General features: G+C 41.7%; 1 pseudogene; it reads left to right on the top strand.

Annotated features, from left to right (window-relative positions):
• The first annotated feature begins 1,198 nt into the window (after positions 1 to 1,198).
• Positions 1,199 to 1,315, top strand: LOC118654944 (annotated as a pseudogene).
• Positions 1,316 to 25,090: the final 23,775 nt, after the last annotated feature.

Below are 25,090 nucleotides of genomic sequence, written 5' to 3'. Positions count from 1 at the left end.
CAGGAGCCGAAACCGGTTTGGCTCAGTGGATAGAGGATCGGTCTGCAGACTGAAGGGTCCCAGGTTCGATTCCGGTCAAGGGCATGAACTTGGGTTGCAGGCACATCCCCAGTAGGAGATGTGCAGGAGGCAGCTGATCAATGTTTCTCTCTCATTGATGTTTCTAACTCTCTATCCCTCTCCCTTCTTCTCTGTAAAAAATAAATCAATAAAATATATTTTTAAAAAAAGAACCTACAGGATAAAATCTATATCCCTTCATCTGAGATTCAAGTTCTTCCTAATCCTGCCTCTCCACACTTATCCAGTGCTTTCCATAACAAAGCACCTGTTCCAGTCTTTATTCCAGCCACTGGATCTTTACTTAGATATTTATTCTTTTTGCTATGCTCTCCCCAATCCTCTCTGCCAGTCCAAATCCTACCCATATACTTTTTATTGAATAAAAAACATCTTAATTTATTGGAGTGACATTGGTTAATAAAATTATATAAGTTTCAAGTGTACAGTTCACTTTTATTTGTTTTCAAGTGTACAATCCTATAATGCATCATCTGTATATTGTGTTGTATGTAATTTCACTTATATGTGGAATCTAATGAACAATATAAACAAACAAATCCGTCTCTGTGAAAACTCTACTGGCTAGTCCAGCACAGAGTCTGAATTTATTTACTGTCTGTAGTATAAGTTAAGGTGAACTTTTTCTTTGTCTGCACATCTATTCTCCCCACAATAAGATTTGTGAATGCCCGGAGAGCTTAGTTCACATCATCTCTTTGTCTCCTCAAAGCTTACCATGAGTTAGGATCACAATAAATACTAGTATTTGTGGCTAGAATTTGTCTTCTCTTATTCCTGCATTCAGAGCACTGCTTTCCTGAGCCAGTGGGGTTTTATTTATTTATTTATTTATTTATTTATTTATTTATTGAGAGAGAGAGAGAGAGAGAGAGAGAGAGAGAGAGAGAGAGAGAGAGGTGTCAATTTGGTGTACCAGTTATTTATGCATTCATTGTTTGCTTCCTGTTTATGCCCTGACCAGAGATCAAACCTGCAACCTTGGCATATGGGAATGATGCTCTAACTAACTGAGCTACCCAACCGGGGCCCAGACTTGTAGTTTTAAGGGCATTACATTGCCCATAATCCACCATAAATAATAGCAATAGACTGTCCTGTACAAAATATATCTGGAAACTTTGTGCAGTGGCAGTATTGTAGCCAATGAGGCTTACCCGAGGTGCAATTATTGCTAATTGAAGAATATATTTATGCCCTAACTGATTTGACTCAGTGGATAGAGCGTTGGCTCACGCACTGAAGAGTCCTGGGTTCGATTCCAGTCAAGGCCATGTACCTTGGTTGCGGCCCGATCCTCAGTGGGAAGTGTGCAGGAGGCAGCTATTTGGTGTTTCTCTCATTGATGTTTCTGACTCTCTATACCTCTCCCATCCTCTCTGTAAAGTCAATAAAAATATTTTTTTAAAAAATATATTTACATCTTCCATTTATTAGATGTTTACACTCTGCCAGGCACAATGCTTTATTGGGATTAACTCATAGACTCCTCATGCAAATCCTTTTAGAGATTAAGAAATTGAGATTCAGAAAGCTTAGGTAATTTATTCAAGGTCCATCATCAGCCAGTGGACTGAGTCAGGACAAAACCCAGGCTTGTCTGAACTTCAAAATCACTGCTTCTCAAATTTGGCTGCACGACACAAACATCTGGGGAGCTATAAAAAATAGTGATTCCTAAAAAATTAATTAATTAATTAAACAAAATTAAAAAGTACTGAAGGCTTAGTTGCATCCTTGTCATTGGAAGTTTTAAAATCTCCCTAGGCAATGCACATGTGCAGCCAGGGCTGGGCTTTTAATTTTGATACTCCACTATTTTCAGTGTGGGGAACAATGTCATTGAGGGTGAGATGGTGAGAACATCTGTTTGCTGAGCTAATTCAGCTCAAGCAAAACCTCAGAAACAGAGATGTGCGATTAGGAGAAAATCAGGTTCTCCTCAGAATGCCAAACACATGCTAGGGCTCCTATGGATGTGGGACAGGGGGTTAAGCCAATTATACGGGAACCTCAAATGACAAGGTGACCCCAGTTGACATCTGACTTTTACAGACTCCTTGCCAGATGGTCACTCATTTACTCTATAACTGCTATTCAAGGCCTCCTTTTCAAAGTGTCAAGTCTCAAGAGTTTGAAAATATTTGTTATCGTTATTTTCTGATATATTTTTATTGATTTCAGAGACGAAGGGAGAGGGAGAGAAAGAAACATCAATGATCAGAATCATTGATCAGCTGTCTCCTGCACGCCCCCTACTGGGGATATAGCCCACAATCCAGGCATATGCCCTGACCTCCTGGTTCATAGGTCGATGCTCAACCACTGAGCAACACTGGCCAGACGAGAGTTTGAAATATTTAAACAAAAATATATGAAAGTTTCTTTTTAAAAAAATATGTAAAAGTTTCTGATTAAAATAAGGAGGCATATACCTTAAGGCCTTATCAGCTGCTATCCTGAGTCAGCAGTCAACAAAAAACAAGCCTGTATATCCTACTTTATCTCACTGTATCTTCTGTGCCAAGTATAAGGTTTCTGGGACTGAGGATAAGTGAGTTGGCCTCAGGGTGAGGTCATGCTTCTCTGCAGGGACATCAGGAAAGGCAATGTTGAGAACATAGCTCAAAGTACCAACCTAGCCAATGTCCGTGGAGGTCCTGGACAGATTTTCTCAGTGGTCAGTAACTCAGCCCTCTCTGGAAGGATTCTCCCCGTCCACCATGGCTCTAATGTTTCAGGGATCCAGAGCAGGAATGCTGAAGCAGACTCTCCCTTTGCCCAAGGCCCACTGGAATAGGAACCTCATCAGTGAGGGCATTAATGATTCTATATTAGCAACCATGGATAACAGGACAGCCCAAGGAAGGTATCAATGAGGTGACTAGATGCATAATTTTGTAACTATGACAGTGCTGGCAGAGCACCAGCAGAGCTAGTTCACAACAGAACCAACAGCTACCATTTATTGACTACTGTGTACCAGGCACTAAACAGTTTACCTTGTGATAAGAAACTTAGGTGCCCAAAGAGATTTTTCCTTTTTCTTGATTTTCCCCTTTTATTAAAGTACTAGAGGCCCGGTGCAAGAATTCATTTACCAGTGGAGTCCCTTGGCCTGGCCTGCAAGATCGGGCTGAAACTGGCTCTCTCACATCCCCTGAGGGGTCCCAGATTGCAAGAGGGCGAAGGCCAGGCCGAAGGACCCCCACCAGTGCACAATTGGGGCTGGGGAGGGACGAGGGAGGTTGATCGGCTAGGGAGGGACCACAGGAGGGCTCCAGGGCGTTTCTGACCTGTCTCGCTCAGTCCCAATCAGCCAGACCCCAGCAGCAAGGTAACCTACCGGTCAGAGTGTCTGCCCCCTGGTGGTCAGTGTATGTCATAGTGACTGGTTGAGTGGCCTTAGCATATCATTAGCATATTACAATTTGATTGGTTGAACGGCCAACTGGACAATCGGACACTTAGCATATTAGGTTTTTATTATATAAGATAATTTAGATTCAGTAAAATGATTCCTTTTAGGTGTGCAGTTCAAGCAGTTTTATCACACAATCACCACCAGATTCAGATGTTGAACATTTCCATCACATCCAAAAGTTTCTCTATGTTCCTCCATAGTCAGCCCCCCAACCCTTAATCTGAGCTCCTGGCAACCACTAATCTGGTTTCTGTCTCTATAGCTAAGCAAAAGATTCTCAGTATCTTATATTCTAAGTTCAGAGGGTCAGCAACTCTTAGGGCCAGACACCAGCCAACATATCTTGCTGTGGAAAAACCAGCTTCCCAGTTCATATAAGAGGTCTAGTCTGGGGTGCGCAATGTTTCCCTTCCCCAAGTCAAGAGAGGGGAAACTCTAAGAGAATCACTCATAAAAATAGAGGTTGCCAAATGTGACCCACTGTCTTACTAAAATGAGAACTGGTGCCTATCTTTTCTCTGAAAGTTGCAAAGCTACCATACTGGCACTGTGCCTGATGGGGTGGTGCATAGAGGAAAGTGCTATGGGAGAGATGGAGGTCTGGGGATCTTCCAAGCCGAGAAAGGGCAAGGGCAGGCTCCTCAATTTCCTGATTCTTGAGGAGTAGATAAGATATATATGGCATGTGTCTGCATACCTGGGGAAAATTGTCCCAAAATGATAGATAAGATTGAGGCCCATGGTCTTGACAAAAACTATCACAATATGGGGGCAAAAAAATTCATACCTCAGCAGAATGTGGTATTATGCCTTCATCAGTGTTACAGCACAGTTGAGCAATAAAATGAAACCATTTTATGTATGTATCCCAATGAATTGAGGCAACTCAATAAACTGTTACATTTGCACTGCATCCATTAATCCTAAAAACATCCTATAGGTAGGTACTCTTATCATTCCTATTTTATAGATGAGGGAATTGAAGATCAGAGAGTGCAAGTAATGTGTTCCAGGTCACAAAGCAGGTAAATAAATTATAGAACTGTGACTTGCCAAAAGGTCTGCTTGACTCTAAAACCTATGTTCCTTTCTTCTACACTGGACTTCCTTATACGTGTGTGTCAGGGAGGAGGAGGAATCATCTTGTAGTAGCAATGAGATTCTAGTGGAGATTCCAGGGTGTCCACCATAATTGCTAGGTCCCTGTGTTTTTCCCACTTGCTGACCTTCCTCCCTCTTTAACTAAGAGGGTCTTGGTTCCTCAGAATAATCCTGTGAATGTTCTAGTTCATTCCCTACTCTAAGTTTCGGCCAACATGCTTCTTGTCTCTTCAGAGTACGTTGGAAGCCCTCATCCTACTCTGACCACACACCCCATCCTAAAGCTGCCTCCTTATCTGGTACTTCAAAGCTACATCTGTCCCTTTGTGCTGTCCTTGCTTCTCACAGGAAGACTCCAGCTCACTTCGCAGATCCTCACAGTCTCTGTGGTCCCACTGAAGTAAACCACACCTTGCCCTGAAATCTGACATAAATGCTTCCCAAGCTTTCACCTCAGTATGAGGGCATAACTCAATACTGAGTTGGTAAGTTAAAAAATCATGTGCTGCATGATCTCACTCATATGTGGAATCTAATTAACAAAATAAAATGGATCCATGCCAGGGTCTTATCCGCAGCTGCAAGGGTTCAGGAATCTGGAGAAGGGCTGTGATGTAAATTAAATAAACTAGACATGAAATATAAATTTGGGAAGCATTTTGGGGGAGCCAGGAGAGGCTTAGCTCTAGTGACTAAGCTCCCCAAATCTCTGGACCCAGGGCTTTTTATTCACACATTTTGCCTTTTAGCAAAGCAGATATACATACCAAAGTTAGGGTTTGGTAAACAGTAAAGGATTATCAGGTTGGGGGAACTGCTCTCAGCTGTCTGGAAGCAGGCAATAACACGCAGTTCTTCAGCCCTGCTGAAACTGTCCATCAGCCTTCTGACGAACTTCTAGAATTTTATTATGCCCTGCTGGAATTAGCCTCCAGCAGATCCAGAGACATGGAGGCATGGAACAGAGTGTAAAATCTGGGAAGGAAGGTGGGGGAGGGAGGGAGGTAATCAACCAAAGAACTTGTATGCATATATGCATAAGCCATGGACACAGGCAATAGGATGGTAAAGGCCTGGGGTGGGGGACAGAGGTGGGCTGGGGGGAGTCAACTGGGGGGGGCAGGGAAAGGGGACAAATGTAATACTTTCAACAATAAAGATTTTTACAAATAAAATTTGAAAAAATCATGTGCTGCCTGGCCGGCATGGCTCAGTGGTTAAGCATCGACCCATGAACCAAAAGGTCTCTGGTTCAAAAAAAAAAGAGGTCACTGGTTGGAATCCCAGTCAGGGCACATACCCAGGTTGCAGGTTCATTCCCCAGGAGAGAGGTGCATGCAGGAGGCAGCTGATCAATATTGATCTCTCATCGATGTTTCTCTCTCTCTATCCCTTTCCCTTCCTCTCTCTCTCTCTAAAAATCAATAAAACCATATTTTTTTTAAATCATGTGCTACCCAATCCTGGCTAGTATGGCTCCGTGATTAGAGCATCAGTCCACACACCAAAGGGTAACTGGGTTGCAGGTTCCATCCCGGTCTGGTCCCATTAGGGAGGCAGTAGTTCAATGTGTCTCTCTCACATTAATGCCACTATCTCTCTCTCTCTCTCTCTCTCTCTCTCTCTCTCTCTCTCTCTCTCTCTCTCTCCCTTCCTCCCTCCCTCCCTCCCTCATTCCTTCTCTCTAAAAATCAACTGAAAAAATATCCTCTAGTGAGGATTTTGTTTTAAATCATGTGCTACCCAGTTTATGTACAGAACAAAACTGTTCCATGATAGAAAACAATAACCTTGAACAGATGGTGACTGTAGCCCTAGAAAAGAAAGAAATTTCCTCCCTAAGCTTCTTGCTACATGGGTTTTAATTTACTAAAGTACTTACAAGAATTTCGTTAATGTCAGTACTAAAATTCCTTTCTTAAGAGCATTCTCATAATGAATAGCAAACACTCAGCATTCATTTGTGAAGATTTTAAACCAGGATCAACACCATCCTTTAAACTCATCCAGTTTCACAGGTGCTGCCAAAGCAATGCAAAAATTGTCTCCTCAGGATTCATTAGGCCTGATTTTCTGTGTTGAAAGATGTTTGCTAAGAAATGCAATTAAACCTTGTTAGGTTCATATAAATTTTCAAAATGGTATAGTCACTATTTATAATCTCTTTTACTTTGATATATTGACCAATCCAAGTCCTCTTAATGCTAGAGGTCTGTTTTCTTCAGCTTCTTGCATTTTTTTTAAATATATATTTTATTGATTTTCCACAGAGAGGAAGGGAGAGGCACAGAGAGTGAGAAACATGGATGAGAGAGAAACATCAATGAGTCGCCCTCTGCACACCCCCTACTGGGGATGTGCCCGCAACCAAGGCACGTGCCCTTGACCAGAATCGAACCCGGGACCCTTCAGTCCACAGGCCGACGCTCTATCCACTGAGCCAAACCGGTCAGGGCTGCTTCTTGCATTTTTAAATAACAAGGTGATTTTATTCAATGACGATACTTTCTAGCTAGTTGGGTGACTTTAGAATATGGCATCATTTCAAAAAATGTAAGAACAGAAGGAATGCAAATGGAGGTCAACACTCAAGTTTGTATAGTCCAGGATTCTGCTGCTGATGCAGGGGTAGAAAAAGATAAGTGCCTTCCTTTAGTATGAGCCCCCCAAAAGTCAAGGATGTCCTCAGACACCTTTAGATTTCTTTACTACTATACCAAGCTCCCAAGAATTTATGCAAATAATTTTAAGTTATCACATGTTGAGCTAAAACAGTTGGGTGGCAAAATTGACCAGAATTATGTCCACTTCCATTCTCCTGGCTATTAACTGGCTTTGACACATTGCCTCACTGTGATGTTGGGTTTCTGGATACTCATTGCTGATGGATTTTCTTACTTTGACATTTGTCTTTGCCAGTTCAGGCCGCTATAACAAATACCTGGGTGACTTAAACAACAAACATTTATTTCTCAAAGTTCTGGAGTCTGGAAGTCCAGGATCAGTATGACTGGGTTCTTGATGAGAGCTCTCTCTCTGATTATGTGCTCCCATGGTCTTTTCTTGGAGAGGAGAGAAGAGGAGAGGAGAGGAGAGAGAGAGGGGAGGGGAGGGGAGAGAAGGAGGGGTCTCATGTCTCTTCCTCTTTTTATAAGGGCATTAATCTCATAGTGGCCCCATCCTCGTAAGCTAATTTAACCCCAATTACCTCCCAAAGGCCCCACCTCCAGATACCATCATATTGACGATTTGGGGACCTTAAACATATGAATTTGGGTGGGACACAAACATTCAGTCCATAGAAACATATTGCTGTCCTGTCTCCATCTTCAGCTTCTCTGTCTTCCATTACCTATGAGTACTGGCTTTGGTGAATGACCAGCTTTTTTCAACCTCCTTCTCTTTCTTTCTTTTTAAAAAATCTATTTTTATTGATTTCAGAGAGGAAGGGAGAGGGAGAGAGAAATAGAAACATCAAAGATGAGAGAGAATCATTGATCAGCTGCCTCCTGCATTCCCCACACTGGAGATCGAGCCCACAACCCATGCATATGCCCTGACCAGGAATCAAACCCTGACCTCCTGGTTCATAGATTGACACTCACCACTGAGCACACCGGCTGGGCTCAACTTCCTTTTCAATATAACTGAAAGTAAATGGACACTGGCACTTTGGGGAAGCACTGGGGGAATGTTTATTATACATACTTGCAGTGGCATTATGGAATTCTCCAAGAGCATCAAGCCTTCCTTTTAATTGCTGGACTCTAGATCTGTGCATAAATTTAGATTAGAAACTGGATGAAGGATGATGATTTTCCACTGTAGTGGATGACATTAGCTCTTTACTCCCCAGCTATAAATTTCCAGGGAGTACACAAATCAACTGTCACCCTAGTTGGCTGCCCATCTCTCTTGTCCCCAAGAATACAATGCCTATTAACCATTGCTAGAGATTTCCGCAGGTGAAGGCATTCTGGCTGCTACTCCAGCCTTGTGTCCTGTATTAGTCTGCTCAGGCTTCCATGACAAAGAACCTCAGACTAGGGGGCTTAAACAACAAAAATTTATTTTCTCACAATTCTGGAGGCTAGAAGTCCCTTACCAGGACATTAAACTCTGAGTGCACCTATGTCAATGAGTTCTCCCCTTTCCACTTTTAAATTCGCCCCCTGGCCAAACCTGACTATCCAAGCATCCTAAGGTACAGTCACTTCCAATCTTAGCCCCAGGCCCAAGCCCCAAACTGCTCCTTCCCTGTTACACTCAGTGAATAATAAAGAGTCAGCTGGGAAACCACCATTTATGGAAAATTCAAGGGCTTCTCAGGGATTCTCAAGAGGAAACTATGGACCCCTAAGTACGGGGGGGTGGGGGAGGGGGTGCGGTGCTTGATATCATGATGAAGTAGGACATGTCTATGGGAAGGCTTTGGTTGCCTGGCTTGCTTCAGTAGTTGCTGACCCATAGCTGAATTGCTTATCTTCCCTCTACTCTGTTAATCTTGGCCCTCTTGCTGGTTGTACTACCTCCTCCCACTCATCTTAAGTCCTCTTCATGCTCACCCTCTTATTGATCCCCCAAAGAGAGTAAATAAATCCATTCTGCCCCCTGGACTCTCACTTCAATGGGTCCCTTCTTTTCCAACTGGAGGACCCTGCCCCCAATTCCAATAACCTGCCCTCTTTAGCCCTCTGATTGCAGAGGCTCTGCCATAAATGCCCAACCAATCCTGGAACCTATTTTCCTCTTCCTGCTATTGGTGTTGCTCTGTCTTACAGCAGCTGAGAGCATATTGTCACATGATAAGAACTGTCACATTTAGAATTTCAGAACCTTTGTTGTACTCAGAGATATGGTGAGCCTTACATTGGGCCCTAGAATTAAGATTGCACTAATATCTGCTCTGCAGCCTGAGTGGAGGGCATCATTATTTACTCACCCCAACACAGACAATTATTGAATGAGCCCCCAGGGGGCAACAGCTGCTCTATTTTAGTAAATTCTAAATATAAAAAAGAAATAATAATAATAATAATAATAAATAAATATTATAATTCATTTTTCCTTCCTACATGTTTTACACAGGCATGATTATGCAATTGTTTGTGGGAAATAAAAAAGCCATGTGACTCTGAAGTGATGATTTGGTCTTTGATCCTTGCTCAGCGGCCCTTCCCACTCCATTCTTCTTTTGCTTTAATGGTGACACTAACCTCCAGGGATCATCAAGGCATTCCTCTCCCTGGCCTGCCTGGGCCTTATCACATGCGGCATCTACTGCTTCTGTGCTCCCTGCTGTATTTGGTAGAAAACTTGGTATCTACATATTATGGGCCAAATTGTGTCCTTCCCCCCAAATTCATATATTGAAGTCCTAACCCCTAGTACCTTATAATATGACTCAGAGATAGGGCCTTTAAAAAGTGCTTAAGGTTAAATGGGATCATTAAGATGGGCCCTAATCCAGTCTGACTGATATCCTTAGAAGAATTCTGGACACACAGAGAGACATCAGGGATGCACAAAGGGAAGATTGTGTGAGGACACAATGAAGAGGCCATGTGCAAGCCAAGGAGAGAGGCCTCAAAAGAAACCAACCCTACTGACACCTTGGTCTCCAACTTCTAACTTCCATAACTGTGAGGAAATAAATTTCTGTTGCTTAAGCCACCCAGTCTGTGGTATTTTGTTATGGTGGTCCAAAAAGACTAATATACTACGTGATGTTAACATTTTCTGTTCTCTCTCTATATATAAATCTATGTGTGGGTATATGTACATTATACATATATATAACAAACAATATTTATATAATTATGTGATATAATGTGCATACATATAATATACATCTACTATATACATTATATACTATAATATGTATACATATAATATAATACCTATAATACATGTATACTATAATATAATACATATACCCATACATATATTACATAGTTATAATTTGATATGGTTTTGTATCCTGCTCTTTTCAACAATTTTATATCATATTAACCTTATATTGCTAAAAATTTCTGACAAAACATGTTTTTTTATATATTTTTTAAATTGATTTCAGAGAGGGAGAGATAGAAACATCAATGATGAGAGAGAATCATTGATTGGCTGCCTCCTGCACGCCCCACACTGGGGATCAAGCCCACAACCCAGGCATGTGCCTCGACTGGGAATCAAACCGTGGTCTCCTGGTCCATAGATAGATGCTCAACCACTGAGCCACGCTGACTGGGCCAAAATGTAATTTTTAATGTTTGCATATCTAAGTGTGGATCTACCATAATATATCAAATATTCCTAAGTTGGAAATATTAATTTGTTTCTAACTATTTTGCTATTTTAAGGAATACTGTACTACACCTTTCCCTACATATGTTGATCTGCGTTTGTGCTCATACTTTAAGTTAGATTTCTAGAAACTGAATTGTATCAAAGGCATGAACATTGTCAGATTGTTTTCCAGAATGACTATATCAATTTCCACTTCTGCTAATAATAGAGTGTAAGACAATTCATATCATTACATCCCCACTAAAAGTAATCATTCAATAATCACTGTATCTGGTAAGCAAAAAAGCATATCTACTAATTAATTTCATTTCCATTTCTTTGCCAATAAGGTGTAGGCTTTTTCATATTTTCCTTATTATTTCTCTTTCATCTTTCTTCATAATCTGTAAATTAACTTTGCATAGTTTTTCCTAGTAAAAATATATTTATATGAGGTCTTTATTTTTTTTAAAAAAAATTTCTCTGTACTTTCTTTTTTTAAAATATATTTCATTGATTTTTTACAGAGAGGAAGGGAGAGGGATAGAGAGTTAGAAACACCGATGAGAGAGAAACATCGATCAGCTGCCTCCTGCACACCCCCCACTGGGGATTTGCCCACAACCAAGGTACATGCCCTTGGCCAGAATCAAACCTGGGACCCTTCAGTCCGCAGGTTGACGCTCTATCCACTGAGCCAAACCGGCGTTAGGGCCTATATAAGGTCTTTATTAATTGAACACAGTAAACAATTGTAATGTTCTGGAAAATATTTTCTCAATTTTTTTCAATACATTTCTTTTGACATGTACAAACTTCAAAATGTTAACTCATCAAAACTATTAGTGTTTATTTTTTTAGTTATGTTGTCATTATACTTGAAGAAATTTTCCCAGAGACCATATACAAATTCACCTTATTCTCTTACACTTTCTTTAGGTTAAACATTTTAATTGCTTCATGACAGACATATAGAAATGAACACAAGTCTTAAGGGTATAGTACATGAATTTTCAAGCCTGTCTGTATAATAAGTAGATCCCAAATTGAGAAATAGCATATTACCAGCACCTCAGAAGTCCCACTCGGGCCTCTTTCCAGTCACTACCCACTGAGAGTAACCACTATTCTAACTTCTAACACGACAATTTGCATGTTTTTTTTTACGATTATAGAAATAGAATTAGATCATATGTATTCTTATATATTTGTCATCTTTTGCTCAATATTATTTTTGTGGGAGTGATTCATATCCTGTCCATTTATCCTAATGCTGTTTAATATTCCATTATGTGATTATATATAATTTATCTATTCATTTTACTTTTCATGGGCAACTGAATAAGTTTCCTGTTTGGGGGTATTACAAAGTGTGCTCCTATGAATATTCTTGAACATGTCTGCTGGTAAACATATGCACGTATTTCTGTTAGGTATAGACCTTGGAGTAGAATTGCTGGATTACAGGGAATTCATTTGTTCAGATTTTTCAAGTGGTTTTCAAAAGTGCTTGCACAAATTTATACTCCCACCATCATAATATGAGAATTCTGGCTGTTCCACATTCTCATAAGCATCTAGTGTTTTTTCTTGTGTTTAATCTAGCCATTCTGATATCTCATTGTGGTTTTAACTCCCTTGATGAGTAATGAAGTTAAGTATTTTTTCACGTTTACTGCCTATTGAAAATACCTGTTCACATCTTTTGTTCATGCTTCTATTCTTTTCCAGTGTTTTGTTATTTATAATTTCTTTTAAAGAATGCTTTATATAACCTGGACAAAAATCCTTTGTTAGATATATGTATTGCAAATATGTTCTTATTATGTGAATTGCCTTTAACTCTATTAATGCTGCCTAACTGCTCCTGGAATATATTAACATGTTTTCCTCTTCTGTTGGTGTTTCTGTAGGTCTCATGTCAGCTGAGATCATATTATGTCATACAGTCAAAGGTAACAATTACAGTTCCACAAGACCACTCCTCTATGATGCAACAATTTGTCCTACCAAAGAATTTGTGGATCTTGAAAGTATTGCTTTCTGGTTAAAGCCTACAAAAAAAGGGGGCGGGGGATTAAAGCCTACAGTAGCATATGCTCTTCAATCTGAGCAAATGACAACATTCCTCCTTCACACTAAAGGTAGACAATTACTGAATGAGCCACCAGGGGGCAAAGCTGCTCTAGTTTAGTATATTCTAATCCCATTTCTTATTAAAAGTGTTAACATTTGGAAAATAAAGGTAAACTAGGAAACATGTCCTACTTCATCATGATATCAAGCACCGCCCCCCCCCCCCCCCCCGTACTTAGGGATCCATAGTTTCCTCTTGAGAATCCCTGAGAAGCCCTTGAATTTCCCATAAATGGTGGTTTCCCAGCTGACTTTTCATTATTCACTGAGTGTAACAGGGAAGGAGCAGCTTTGGGCTTGGGCCTGGGGCTAAGATTGGAAGTGACTGTACCTTAGGATGCTTGGATAGTCAGGTTTGGCCAGGGGGCGAATTTAAGAGTGGAAAGGGGAGAACTCATTGACATAGGTGCACTCAGAGTTTAATGTCCTGGTAAAGGACTTCTAGCCTCCAGAATTGTGAGAAAATAAATTTTTGTTGTTTAAGCCCCCTAGTCTGAGGTTCTTTGTCATGGAAGCCTGAGCAGACTAATACAGGACACAAGGCTGGAGTAGCAGCCAGAATGCCTTCACCTGCGGAAATCTCTAGGATGACCACAGAAGATAGAGACCTTCGCCCTGATTAAGAATAATTATTAACAAATAGAAAGAGGAGGGAAATTTTAGGACTATAGAGCAATAAAATCCTTAAGAGCCATTTGTAAGCTTTCCATCACAGGAGAACAAAAGACCAGTAAAAATTTGCTGGATACCAGGAGTCAGACCATGTAAGGAATTGTAACTGTCCTGAAGACACCAGATTGCACACCTGAATTCCATCAGCATTCCAAGCCCACCAGTTCAGCCCCCAGGTGCACTAACACAAGAGCTTCCCGCCAGTGACTGCATATAAGGATGAAACTCTGGCTCCTAGGTGCTGCCATCATAGATCCAATGTCCCCTTGGCTTGGTGCTGTGCAGCTCTTCCCTTTGGATATCCCATCCCTCATCCCCTTTCATTAAATTAATTCATTTTTTAAAACCACCATCTGAGATGGCTATTTAGCCTGCCCACCTGCAACAATGCTAACCTTCCATGTTAACCTTTCAGTACCTCGACATTCTCTTATAAAACAGTCCATTGTGTGTGCAGACACCCATAATGGGCCCTTTGTATCACCCCCCTGGGACTTGGATGCATGGGGACTGGCATAAGCATTATACAAACACTCTGGCTACTACTTTTATAGTGAACTAGAGGCCCGGTGCACAAAATTCGTGCATGGGGGTGTCCCCTCAATCCGGCCTGCACCCTCTCCAACCCGGGACCCCTCAGGAGATGTCCGACTGCCTGTTTAGACCCTCTCACAATCCTGGACCACTGGCTCCTAATCGCTCACCTGCCTGCCTGCCTGGTCGCCCCTAACTGCCCCCCCCCCCCGCCAGCCTGATCACCCCCCACTTCCCCCCTCTGCCAGCCTGGTCACCTCTAATTTCCCCCCCACCAGCCTAGTCGTTCCTTACTGCCCCCCTGCCAGCCTAATCACCCCCAACTGCCCCCCTCTGCTGGCCTGGTTGCCCCTAACTGCCCCCCCTGCCAGCCTGGTCACCCCCAACTGTCCCCCTTGCTGGCTTGGATGCCCTGAACTGTCCCCCCTGCTGGCCTGGTCACCCCATGCAGCCTGCTTGTTCAGTCCTTTGGTCATCCCTCACTAACCCCTGCCGGCCTGGTTGTAGGCAGCCATCTTGTGAGGGTGTGAGGGTTAATTTGCATATTACCTCTTTATTATATAGGATAATAAAGTGCCTTGTCTCTGATTTTGTATCCTTATGTCTTCTGCCAGTATCCATGAAACAATAATAAGCTAACTTGATAGTTTGTAAGTAGAATAAAATCTCAATAAAACTGTCAGCATAGTGCTTGACAGTTTTGGAGATATGGATGGGAGGCTGACCGAGAGGGATTTCTGGAAGAGAAAGGATGAGGGCCCACACAAGCCAGGTTAGGGAATGTGAGAAGACTTTCTGGGATCCAGTAGGGAATGCTCCTGCACAAATGGTGGGCAAGTGAGAAGGTGTAAAGAATCTGCCACTAAAATAATAATAATAATAACAAACAAATAAATAGAATCTCCTACTGTCCTACCTATTAGTGAATGTTAGAGGCTAATTGGTGAGACATAGGATTGAAACAACCCACCTGATTGATACCTCAGTTCTTTCTTCTCTCTCTCTCTCTCTCTCTCTCTCTCTCTCTCTCTTTAATTCTTTACTGTTTAAAGTATTACATATATCCCCCTTTTCCCCCATTGATCTCTCCCCAGCCGTTCCCACTCCTTAGCACATGCCCTCACCCCACTACTGTCTGTGTCCCTGGATTATGCTTATACTCCTCTCTCTCTTTATCAGTAGCTACCATCTCAAGGGAAATGTAGCCACATACGTAGGCTATTTAGCTTCTAGGCAATAGTTCTCCTCAACCACCTACTTTTCTTGTGACTTAGTATCCATTTCAGAAGTCACCATTCTCTAGAGCAGTGGTCAGCAAACTGCGGCTCGCGTGCCACATGAGGCTCTTTGGCCCCTTGAGTGTGGCTCTTCCACAAAATACCACATGCGGCCGTGCATGTACAGTGCGATTGAAACTTTGTGGCCCATGCGCAGAAGTCGATATTTTGTGGAAGAGCCACACTCAAGGGGCCAAAGAGCCCCATGTGGCTCGCGAGCCGCAGTTTGCTGACCACTGCTCTAGGGCATTTTCAATTATCACACAAAAATTCATCCAGGCTTTGTTATAATATTCCTCCACTGGGTATCTTAGTCCTTCCCCCTTTTGTTGAAATATAATTGACATACATTACTGTATGAGTTTCAGGTATACAGCATAAAAGTTTGACTTACATATATTGTGAAATGATTACCATAATAAATTTCGTTAACATCCATCATCTCACGTGGATAAAATAAAAAGAAATAGGGAAAATTTTTCTCCTTGTAATGAGAACTCTTAAGATTTACTTAACAATCTTTCTATATATCATACAACAGTGGTTAACTATAGACATCATGCTGTACATTACACCCCTAATACTCATTTATCTTGTAACTGGAAGTTTGTACCTTTTGACCACCTTCCTCAATTCCTCCCTCCTTCATCACAAATCTGATCTTTTTCTGAGTTTTTTACCTTACTTCTAGATCCCTCTCCTCTGCTTGAGTAAAGGACAAAATGTTATCATAACAATGACATTATCATGACAATGAACAGCCATCCCTAGGGACCTAGTTAAAAGGAAATATGACTATGGTTGGTGAGTCAAGGGAGTCACCAAAGCTGAAATAAACGGTGTCAGAAATGAGGATGTATAGCTTTAGGTAATGAAAAATATTAGAAGTTCACTTGTTGAGCCCAAGTGGGCAGCCACTCCAAATTGAAAATGAAAAGTCTTGTTTACTGATGCAAAGCTGCTCTCTCCCTCCAAACCCCTCTCAATGCCTTCCTTCCTCTACCAGGATTTCAACTGCTTTAAAGAACAAGAAAGAAAAATACCATAAGAACTCACTCATTTATGGATAATAAAGAACATTATAACATGATGAACAAAAATATAGATACAGAGGCAGAGAAGCATCATACAGACTGTCAAAGTACAGTGGGAAGGCTGGGGAGTGTTGGGGAGAGGGGGGTAAGAAATCAACCAAAGGACTTGTATGCATGCATATAAGCATAACCAATGGACACAAGACACTGGGGGTAGGAGGGCATGTGCCAGGTGGTAGGGGAGGCCGGGGAAAGGTCAATGGGGGAAAAAAGGAGACATATGTACTATTATTTGTAATACTTTAAACAATAAAATAAAATTTAAAAAAAGAACAAGAAAGAGCATGCAGGGAAACTTGCATTGGGAGGCACTTAAACTTTTATGACTGCTAGAAACAGGCATTCAAGTCACCATCCTGCCTGATAATATGGCAGAAGAGGGCACTGAGCACAGCAGAGGTGGCCAATGGCTTTGAGGTCTCCAGGGTAGAGCTGTGGCCTATGAGGAGGCAGAAAGGAAGACTCCCTGAGCCCTGGCACTCTGGGGGGTACAAGGGGGAGGAAGCAGACGGGCAAGTACCTCCTGGTGCTAGGAGACAAAGAATAAAAAGCTTCCAGCCTTTCCCTTAGGCTGGTCCCCTGCAGACTTCTCCCCTCCCCGTGTTCTCTCTTCCCCTGCCTGGAACTACCCAGAGCTGCTGTTAACTTCTGATGTGCAGGTTAAATTGCATTTACCTGGACTCAACTGACAGGGTTTGAATAAAATTCTCAAGCAAAGGAAAATAGTTAAGTGACATTGTGGATGGGGCCCTCTGTGCCAATTCAACCTACTGTTATGAAAATGTATAAGGAAATGGGTATGTTAAACGCTTGTACTATAAATGCTCATAAAGTGTCAGAGAGTTCTCCCACTCAGGGCACTAACACAAGTACAGAAGTTCTAGCTGGACCAACTTCCCTGATAATTGTTACTAGTGTATGTTTGTGTGTGTGTGGCAGCATTTAGTGTGAGTGCCTTTATCCTCCGATGTACAAATCTTCCACTGTATAGGTGATGTCTTGATGATTGACTGTCATAACTCCAGATTAACAACCCTAGCTATAGTGTTATCACTCTTCGCTCAATGGGTAGAACTTAAGGCTCTTCTCATAAGTGTGGCCAATCCTCCATTTAATGAAACTTGTTATATTTTTACTGACCTTGGGGCTGTTGCCAATGGCTTTGCCATTTGATCTGCCACTTGAAAAACCACAGACTGAAGATTAAAGACACCTCTTTTGGGGATCATAAACTGGAAATAAAGTGTGGATGCTGATGGTACTATCTGGTTCACTCACAGAGATGTCCACAGTAAAGATCTGTTCTCTAATGAGACCATCTAAAATCAAACTACTGATCAAGCCTGCACTGCCCAGATTGCCATCACACATGGCAACACATTTGCTATCAGGGACTGGACACAAAGTAAAGAACTCTGATTCTGGTGCAGAAGCCATTACTACATTCCAGACTTGTGACTCTTGCCTAACGTTGGCCTGTTTGTCTTACAGCAAAGGCCACATTACAGAGTATTGCCCATCCTTGCTCCTGACCGATTGATTATATTAGACCTTTGACTGTCCCCTTCAGTGCTATTGATGGTGTCATCACTTTTGATATTTTTTGAGGTTAAGTATTGCTGTTCCAGCCTGATCAGCTGACTCCCACCACACCATTGTGGCTTCTGTGAGTCTTATCAGTATCATGTTTTCAGCTCTCCAACCCGTTTGCAGCCAGAGAAGCTGTTCTCAAGATCTGGAAAAAATGATTTATTACCCGTACCTCTGACCAATCAGCTCCCAGCACACTCTGAACCTCTAATCCACAGTGTCTTGTGATTTTCCCCTACATAATATATAACCTACATACCATTCTCAAGGAGTTCTGGCTTTATGTTATCCTGGATAGTACCATTCATCAAAATATTTCTCCATTTCACTTCTCAGTGTTTAGTTCTGCTAGTACTGGGTGGATGAACTCTTTCTGCTCTATGTAACATGATCCTAAAAATGTTACTTTAATCATAATATAAATTTATAATATTTTACAATCAGTAAAACAATATTGAAAAATTAAAAAATTTAGCCCTAGCAAGTTTGGTTCAGTGGGTAGAGTGTTGGTCTGCAGACTGAAGAGTCCTGGGTTTGATTCTGGTCAAGGACACATGTCTGGGTTGTGGGCTTGATCCCCAATGAGGGGCATGCAGGAGGCAGCCAATTAATGATTCTCTCTCATCACTGATGTTTCTATCTCTCTCTCCCTCTCCCTTCCTCCCTGAAATCAATAAAAATATATTAAAAGAAAAATTAAGAAATTTAGAAAAGTTGCTCAGCTTCACTGATAATTTTAAAAATGCAAATAAGAATAATTAAGCATAATTATTAATATCATATTGGGAAAAATTCCAAGATGAACACACCATGTTATATAGAGCCCTAGTCTCTATAAACTTTTTTGATGGACCACATGTATTATTAGTAAAACTTTTTGACCTGGCACATTAAATATATGTTTACATGATTGTTTTTTATGAATAAAGATGGGATCATATTATTCATACTCTTCTGCTACTTGTAAATTCATGTGTACAATGATGTTCACTAAAATTTTTGGCATAGAAAAAATTTGAAATATTGAGAATGTCCATCAAAAGGGAACTAGTTAATTATTTAAAATTTTTAGTCAACATATATAGGTGTAATAATCAGTTGCCAAAGAGAGTGAGGCAGGTGGATATTACTGACATAAGAGCAAGCGCAGGAGAAACCAAGATGGCGGCATAGGTAAACACCGGAGTTTGCTGCCTCAAACAACCACTTCAAAAATACAACTAAAAGACGGAACGGACATCACCCAGAACCACAGTAAGGCTGGCTGAGTGGAAATTCCACAACTAAAAGGAAAGAGAAAAGCATACTGAGACTCAGAGGGGGTGCAGTGCGGAAGTAAAATACTAAGGTGCGGAGGTGCATGCGGAGAGGGCTGGTGGGTGAGGGCGCAGTTGTCGTTTTCAATCGGGAGGGAGTCTCAAGCTCTGAGCTCCAGTTCTAGGCGAGTCTCTGGGGACCCAGACTCATACAGGAGAAGCGGGACTGTCTGGCATCAGTCAGAACTCGAGGGCAGCTTTCTCTCGGAGGGGAAAGAAGCGATTGCCCAGACACTGAGAAGCAGAGCCTCTGAGAGCAGCCATAACTGCTAGCCCCGCCCTGTTGATCCCGTGGAACCTGCCCTGCCCAAGCCCTGCAGGGAGGCTTTTGCTGGATAGCCTAAGACAGAGGCTAGATTAGCACCTCCCTAGAGATCCAGGAGCCAGGAGCCACCCAGAGGTCAGAGTGGGACCATCCAGTTTGTAGCTCCGTGGAAGCATAAAGGACACACTCAAGGGGCAGACTGAGTGAGCACCAAAGCCTCATTGAAGCAAGTCTTGCCCCAGAGGGGTGTCTCCAGCATAGAAGTTCTCCCACTGCAGACACAGCTGATTCTCATAGCCAATTGGCCTGGAGGTCAACTCCTCCCAGTGATACCTACAAGAATCAAGGCTTAACTACAACAAGACTGTGCACAAAGCCCACAAGGGGGTGCACCAAGAGTGTCCTCCTCAGGTAATTGGGGAGGCTGAACCACTGGGCCCTAGAGGACACTTAGCACAGAAAACCACTTTATCAACACAGGGAAGCATAAAAAATGTGGAGACAAAGAAAAAGGGCACAAATGACAGAAATGGAGGAAAGCAAACTACTGGATATAGAGTTCAAAACCACACTTTTAAGGTTTTTCAAGAATTTTCTAGAAACTGCCGATAATCTTAATGAGATCTACAAGAAATCTAATGAGACCCTCGAGGTTGTGATAAAGGACCACTAGAAATTAAGCACACACTGACTGAAACAAAGACTATTATACAGAATCCCAACAGCAGACTAGAGGATCGCAAGAATCAAGTCAACAATTTGAAATACGAAGAAGCAAAAAACACCCAACCGGAAAAGCAAAATGAAAAAAGAATCCAAAAATATGAAGATAGTGTAAGGAACCTCTGGGACAGCTTCAAGCATACCAACATCAGAATTATAGGGGTGCCAGAAGATGAGAGAGAGCAAGATATTGAAAACCCATTTGAAGAAATAATGACAGAAAACTTCCCCTACCTGGTGAAAGAAATAGACTTACAAGTCCAGGAAGAGCAGAGAACCCCAAACAAAAGGAATCCAAAGAGGACCACACCAAGACACATCATAATTAAAATGCCAAGAGCAAAAGACAAAGAGAGAATCTTAAAAGCAGCAAGAGAAAGAAAGTCAGTTACCTACAAGGGAGTACCCATACGAATGTCAGCTGATTACTCAACAGAAACTTTGCAGGCAAGAAGGGAGTGGCAAGAAATATTCAAAGTGATGAATGCCAAGAACCTACAACCAAGATTACTTTATCCAGCAAAGCTATCATTCAGAATTGAAGGTCAGATAAAGAGCTTCACAGATAAGGAAAAGCTAAAGGAGTTCATCACCACCAAACCAGTATTATATGAAATGCTGAAAGGTATCCTTTAAGAAGAGGAAGAAGAAGAAAAAGGTAAAGATACCAATTATGAACAACAAATACACATCTATCAACAAGTGAATCTGAAAATCAAGTGAATAATCTGATGAACAGAATGAACTGGTGATTATAATAGAATCAGGGGCATAGAAAGGGAGTGGACTGACTATTCTTGGGGCGGGGAAAGGGGTGAGGGGAATGCGGGAAGAGACTGGACAGAAATCGTGCACCTGTGGATGAGGACAGTGGGTGGGGAGTGAGGGAGGAGGGTGGGGTGGGAACTGGGTGGAGGGGAGTCTAGGGGGAAAAAAGAGGAACAACTGTAATAATCTGAGCAATAAAGATTTAATTAAAAAATAATAAAATAAAATAAAAACAAAGTAAAAAAAAAGAGCAAGAGCAATATATCAACATAAAGTCTGAAAATATATACAGGAAATGGAATTGTTTTCACATTGGGGGGTGGAGGGTTGGGTGTGAAATGTGAAGTTATGCAGGGAATTTGCTTTCCATTGTTCTAATCGTTTGTGCTGTTGACAATTTGTAAAAACTTGTTTGTGTAACTTTTCCCATTAGAACAAGCATGTCAAACTCAAAGGCTAACACGGGCCAAACAAACAAGGTTTAAGTTTATGTGGGCCCCACAAAAAAAGCCTCAATTTTCATAGAAACGTGGGTTTATTTTGATAGAGACATGCTGAATACAAAGGGGTGAAATAAGTGAGTAATTGTTAACATAAAGTAATAGAACATTTTAATAAAAATTAATATTTTTTCTTGAACATTAACTTAACCAGACACTGATAACTGCAGAAATTAATAAGTGTAACGCAAATAAACCTATTTTTCTTGTTCTCCAAAAGTGAAATGTTTCCTGTTGCTCACACCAAACAAGTCAGTCCAAGACTAATGACGTGGCAATCGGCTGCTAAAATATTCGCTGCTAGCATTAGTGGAGAGAAATGGTGCACCTGCGCATAAGGCGCGTAAGGGAAATAATGCAACATGATTATAGTGATCAGTCATTAGCGAATGTTGTATTAATAATTATGTATAACAGGATATTATAAAAATTAAGTTACAAAATTTTTATTAAAACGTTTCTTACATACCGTTATATTGGCTGCGCTGCAAAGATATTCTTTGTGGGCCACAAGTTTGACATGCTTGCATTAGAAGAATCCTAAAGATCTAAAACAAAACCAATGAGTCGTTTGAATCATTACAACAATGCATTTTAAAGTTGAGAAAATTAGTAGGTTTTTGTATATTTGTATTAGCCCATAGTTGGGGATTAGAAAAGTTCCTAAAGGGATTTGAGGGCAACGAGAAATGGGTTCACACTTCCAAGCACCTCAAAATTGGGCTTATGAGGGACATTTTCTAATGTTTAAGCAAGTTTCATTTTGCTTCCGTTAAAATGTAAAAATTTTTAAAAATGAAAATCGACTAACAGCTTCAGAAAGCTAGATCACCCGGATAAGCCACGCGCCCCTCCCCCTTCCATCTTGCTTCCCTACACCACCTCCACCTTTCTCCAGTTCTCCCCTCCCCGTCCTGAGGCTCCCGTGATCTCTGGTGCCCCGCCCAGCCCCATCCCTAGGGTCCCCAAACTTTGTCAAGAGGGTTCCCAAGATTGCCTTGCCTGGAGTGTTTCAGGGGAAGGAGGGCAGCCCAGTTGGCCTTCCGCAAGGATTCTCCCCAGTGTCCGCCCCTCCATTGGTCGGTTGGTGTATTCCAAGAGCTGGCTGGAGACCCTGGGCTCTGGGCTCTGGGTACTGTATAGGACGCCGGATCAACAGCAGCAGCGGCAGCGGCCCTATCCGGTCTGGGGGTGCGACTGTCGCGCTTGGCCAGGGCCTCGGCTCCTATGGCGCCTTCTGCAAGGGGCTCACGCTGCTCACCTTCTTAGACCTGGCCTGGCGCGGCTGTGCATGAATTTCCCCTACTTCTACATCGTGGCCTCCGTGATTCCCATTGTCCGCCAGCGAGAGTACATATTTAGGTTAAGTAACTTTGTGGCATTTGCGGGCCCTCCTCAGGATGACTAACTTCCACCCATCAGCTCACCCGCCCTAAAGCAAAGCCACCAGCTCGGCTGGCTGCACTCGCAGACTTGCTGGTTTGTCTTTCCAGTGCCTCATCTTTTAATATAAATGGGCTCTAGAAATCAGTATTTACGGAAAGCCTTCAAAATAACCAAAAACACCCTAAGATATACTAGTAACTGTAAGTTGACTGACAAGGAACTAGATAATTCAAGGAACAGAAAAGAAATTAAAAATCTGAAAAACCTCAGAAATATGAGAAATTCTTGCAACCATTAAACAAAAACAGCATGACCTTTAGGAAATGACAATGAGCACAGGATGCTTTAAAGGAAAATAAAAAGAAGAAAGATTATTAGCCACTTAAATAAAGGTCAACTGTGCAAGAATGGTCCAAATCGGAAGCCAAACTTCAAAATTAGAATAATAAGTAAATAGATTTCCAGCTGAATGAAATGAATTCTAAGCAGTAGACAGATGGAGTTAGAATGTGGAGAAATTAATGACATGATCTGAAAGTTTCATCCACAAAGAAAAACATAATGGTAAACAGAAACTACATGGAAACAAACATTTCAAATTGTACAAGGAAAGCATGCTTCACACATGAAGCAACTTCAGATGTGGCCTGGTTTGAACAGTTGCCAGGAGTATGAAAAAAGAAATCTGCTTGAGCATTGGCACATGAATCAAGACTGCAATCACAGATGAGAAAACCCAGTCATAGCATTTGACTTTGCTATTCAGTGAACAATATTTAGATGATTATGACAATGGAAATATTAGTTATGGTTTTCCGTTTTTGGAGTAAATCTCACAGGGAAAACATAATTACAGTTATGGAACAGAATGGACCATAACAAACTTGACAGTACTGGCAGGGCAGAGAAAATGAAATAGTGGTGTTATGCTCATGAAGTGGGAAGCTTAGATAGGGTGTAGTTCAAAGGACATGGGGGAAATCACTTATCACTTTATATCCTATCTAATAAAGACAGAATATGCAAATTGACCATCACTTTCACAACAAAGATGGTGGCGCCCACAGCCAATAAGGAGGGAATATGCAAATTGATGCAACAAAGATGGTGGCAGCCGGTAGGGATGCTTGTGTCATTGCCATGGTGACAACACAGGGGTTCCACCCCGAGACGGCTGCTCCGGGCCTCTGGGCAGTGTGCGTGCATGCAGGCGCTGAGCAGCCAGGGCGGGGCGGGACGCTTGGTATTGGAGGGGAGGAGGGAGCTACACGAAGGCAGCAGGGCTGGAGCAAAGGCGGAAGGCAGAGACCAGAGCGAAGGCCCGGGTCCTGGGTGCCGGAGGGAAGCCAGTGCCAGCAGCCAGGGGAAAAAGGCCTGTTCTTGTACGAATCTTCATGCATTGGGCTTCCAGTCTTATATAATGTCTAACCACTATGCTGTACACCTGAAACTAATATATTGAATGTCCATTATAATTGAAAAATAGAAAATTAAATTAAAAAGGAATAAGACAGATTTAGTGGTTATGCTAGTATTAAAATGAGCAAAGTAACCAACAGAAGAGTTAAAAATAATGATACAACCATATGGGGTGAGGAGGAGAGTGGAGGGGACAGCAAGAAATAAGCAGAAAACACCCCAAGTCATCAAAACAATAAATAGTAATAAAAGCATATTATTAAAAATTGAGGTGATCACTAAACAGACATGTGTAAAAGTTTTGCCTCTGGGCTGGAGAAGCAAGAGTTGAAAGGGATGGGCAGGGATTTCCTGCTTTTCATTATAGATGTGCCCTTTTATACTATTCAATTAAAGAAGTATATGTGTGTATATTGCTTTGATCAAATATTAAAACTTATTTAAAAACTAGAGGCCCAGTGCTCAAAATTTGTGCACTTGGGTGGGGGAGTCCCTCAACCTGGCCGGCACCCTCTCACA

Source organism: Myotis myotis, unplaced genomic scaffold, assembly GCF_014108235.1.
Source record: "Myotis myotis isolate mMyoMyo1 unplaced genomic scaffold, mMyoMyo1.p scaffold_m19_p_4, whole genome shotgun sequence".
NCBI classification, from domain to species: domain Eukaryota; kingdom Metazoa; phylum Chordata; class Mammalia; order Chiroptera; family Vespertilionidae; genus Myotis; species Myotis myotis.
The sequence above is the reverse complement of the archived record's forward strand: the minus strand, read 5'-3'. Positions and strand labels throughout refer to the sequence as shown.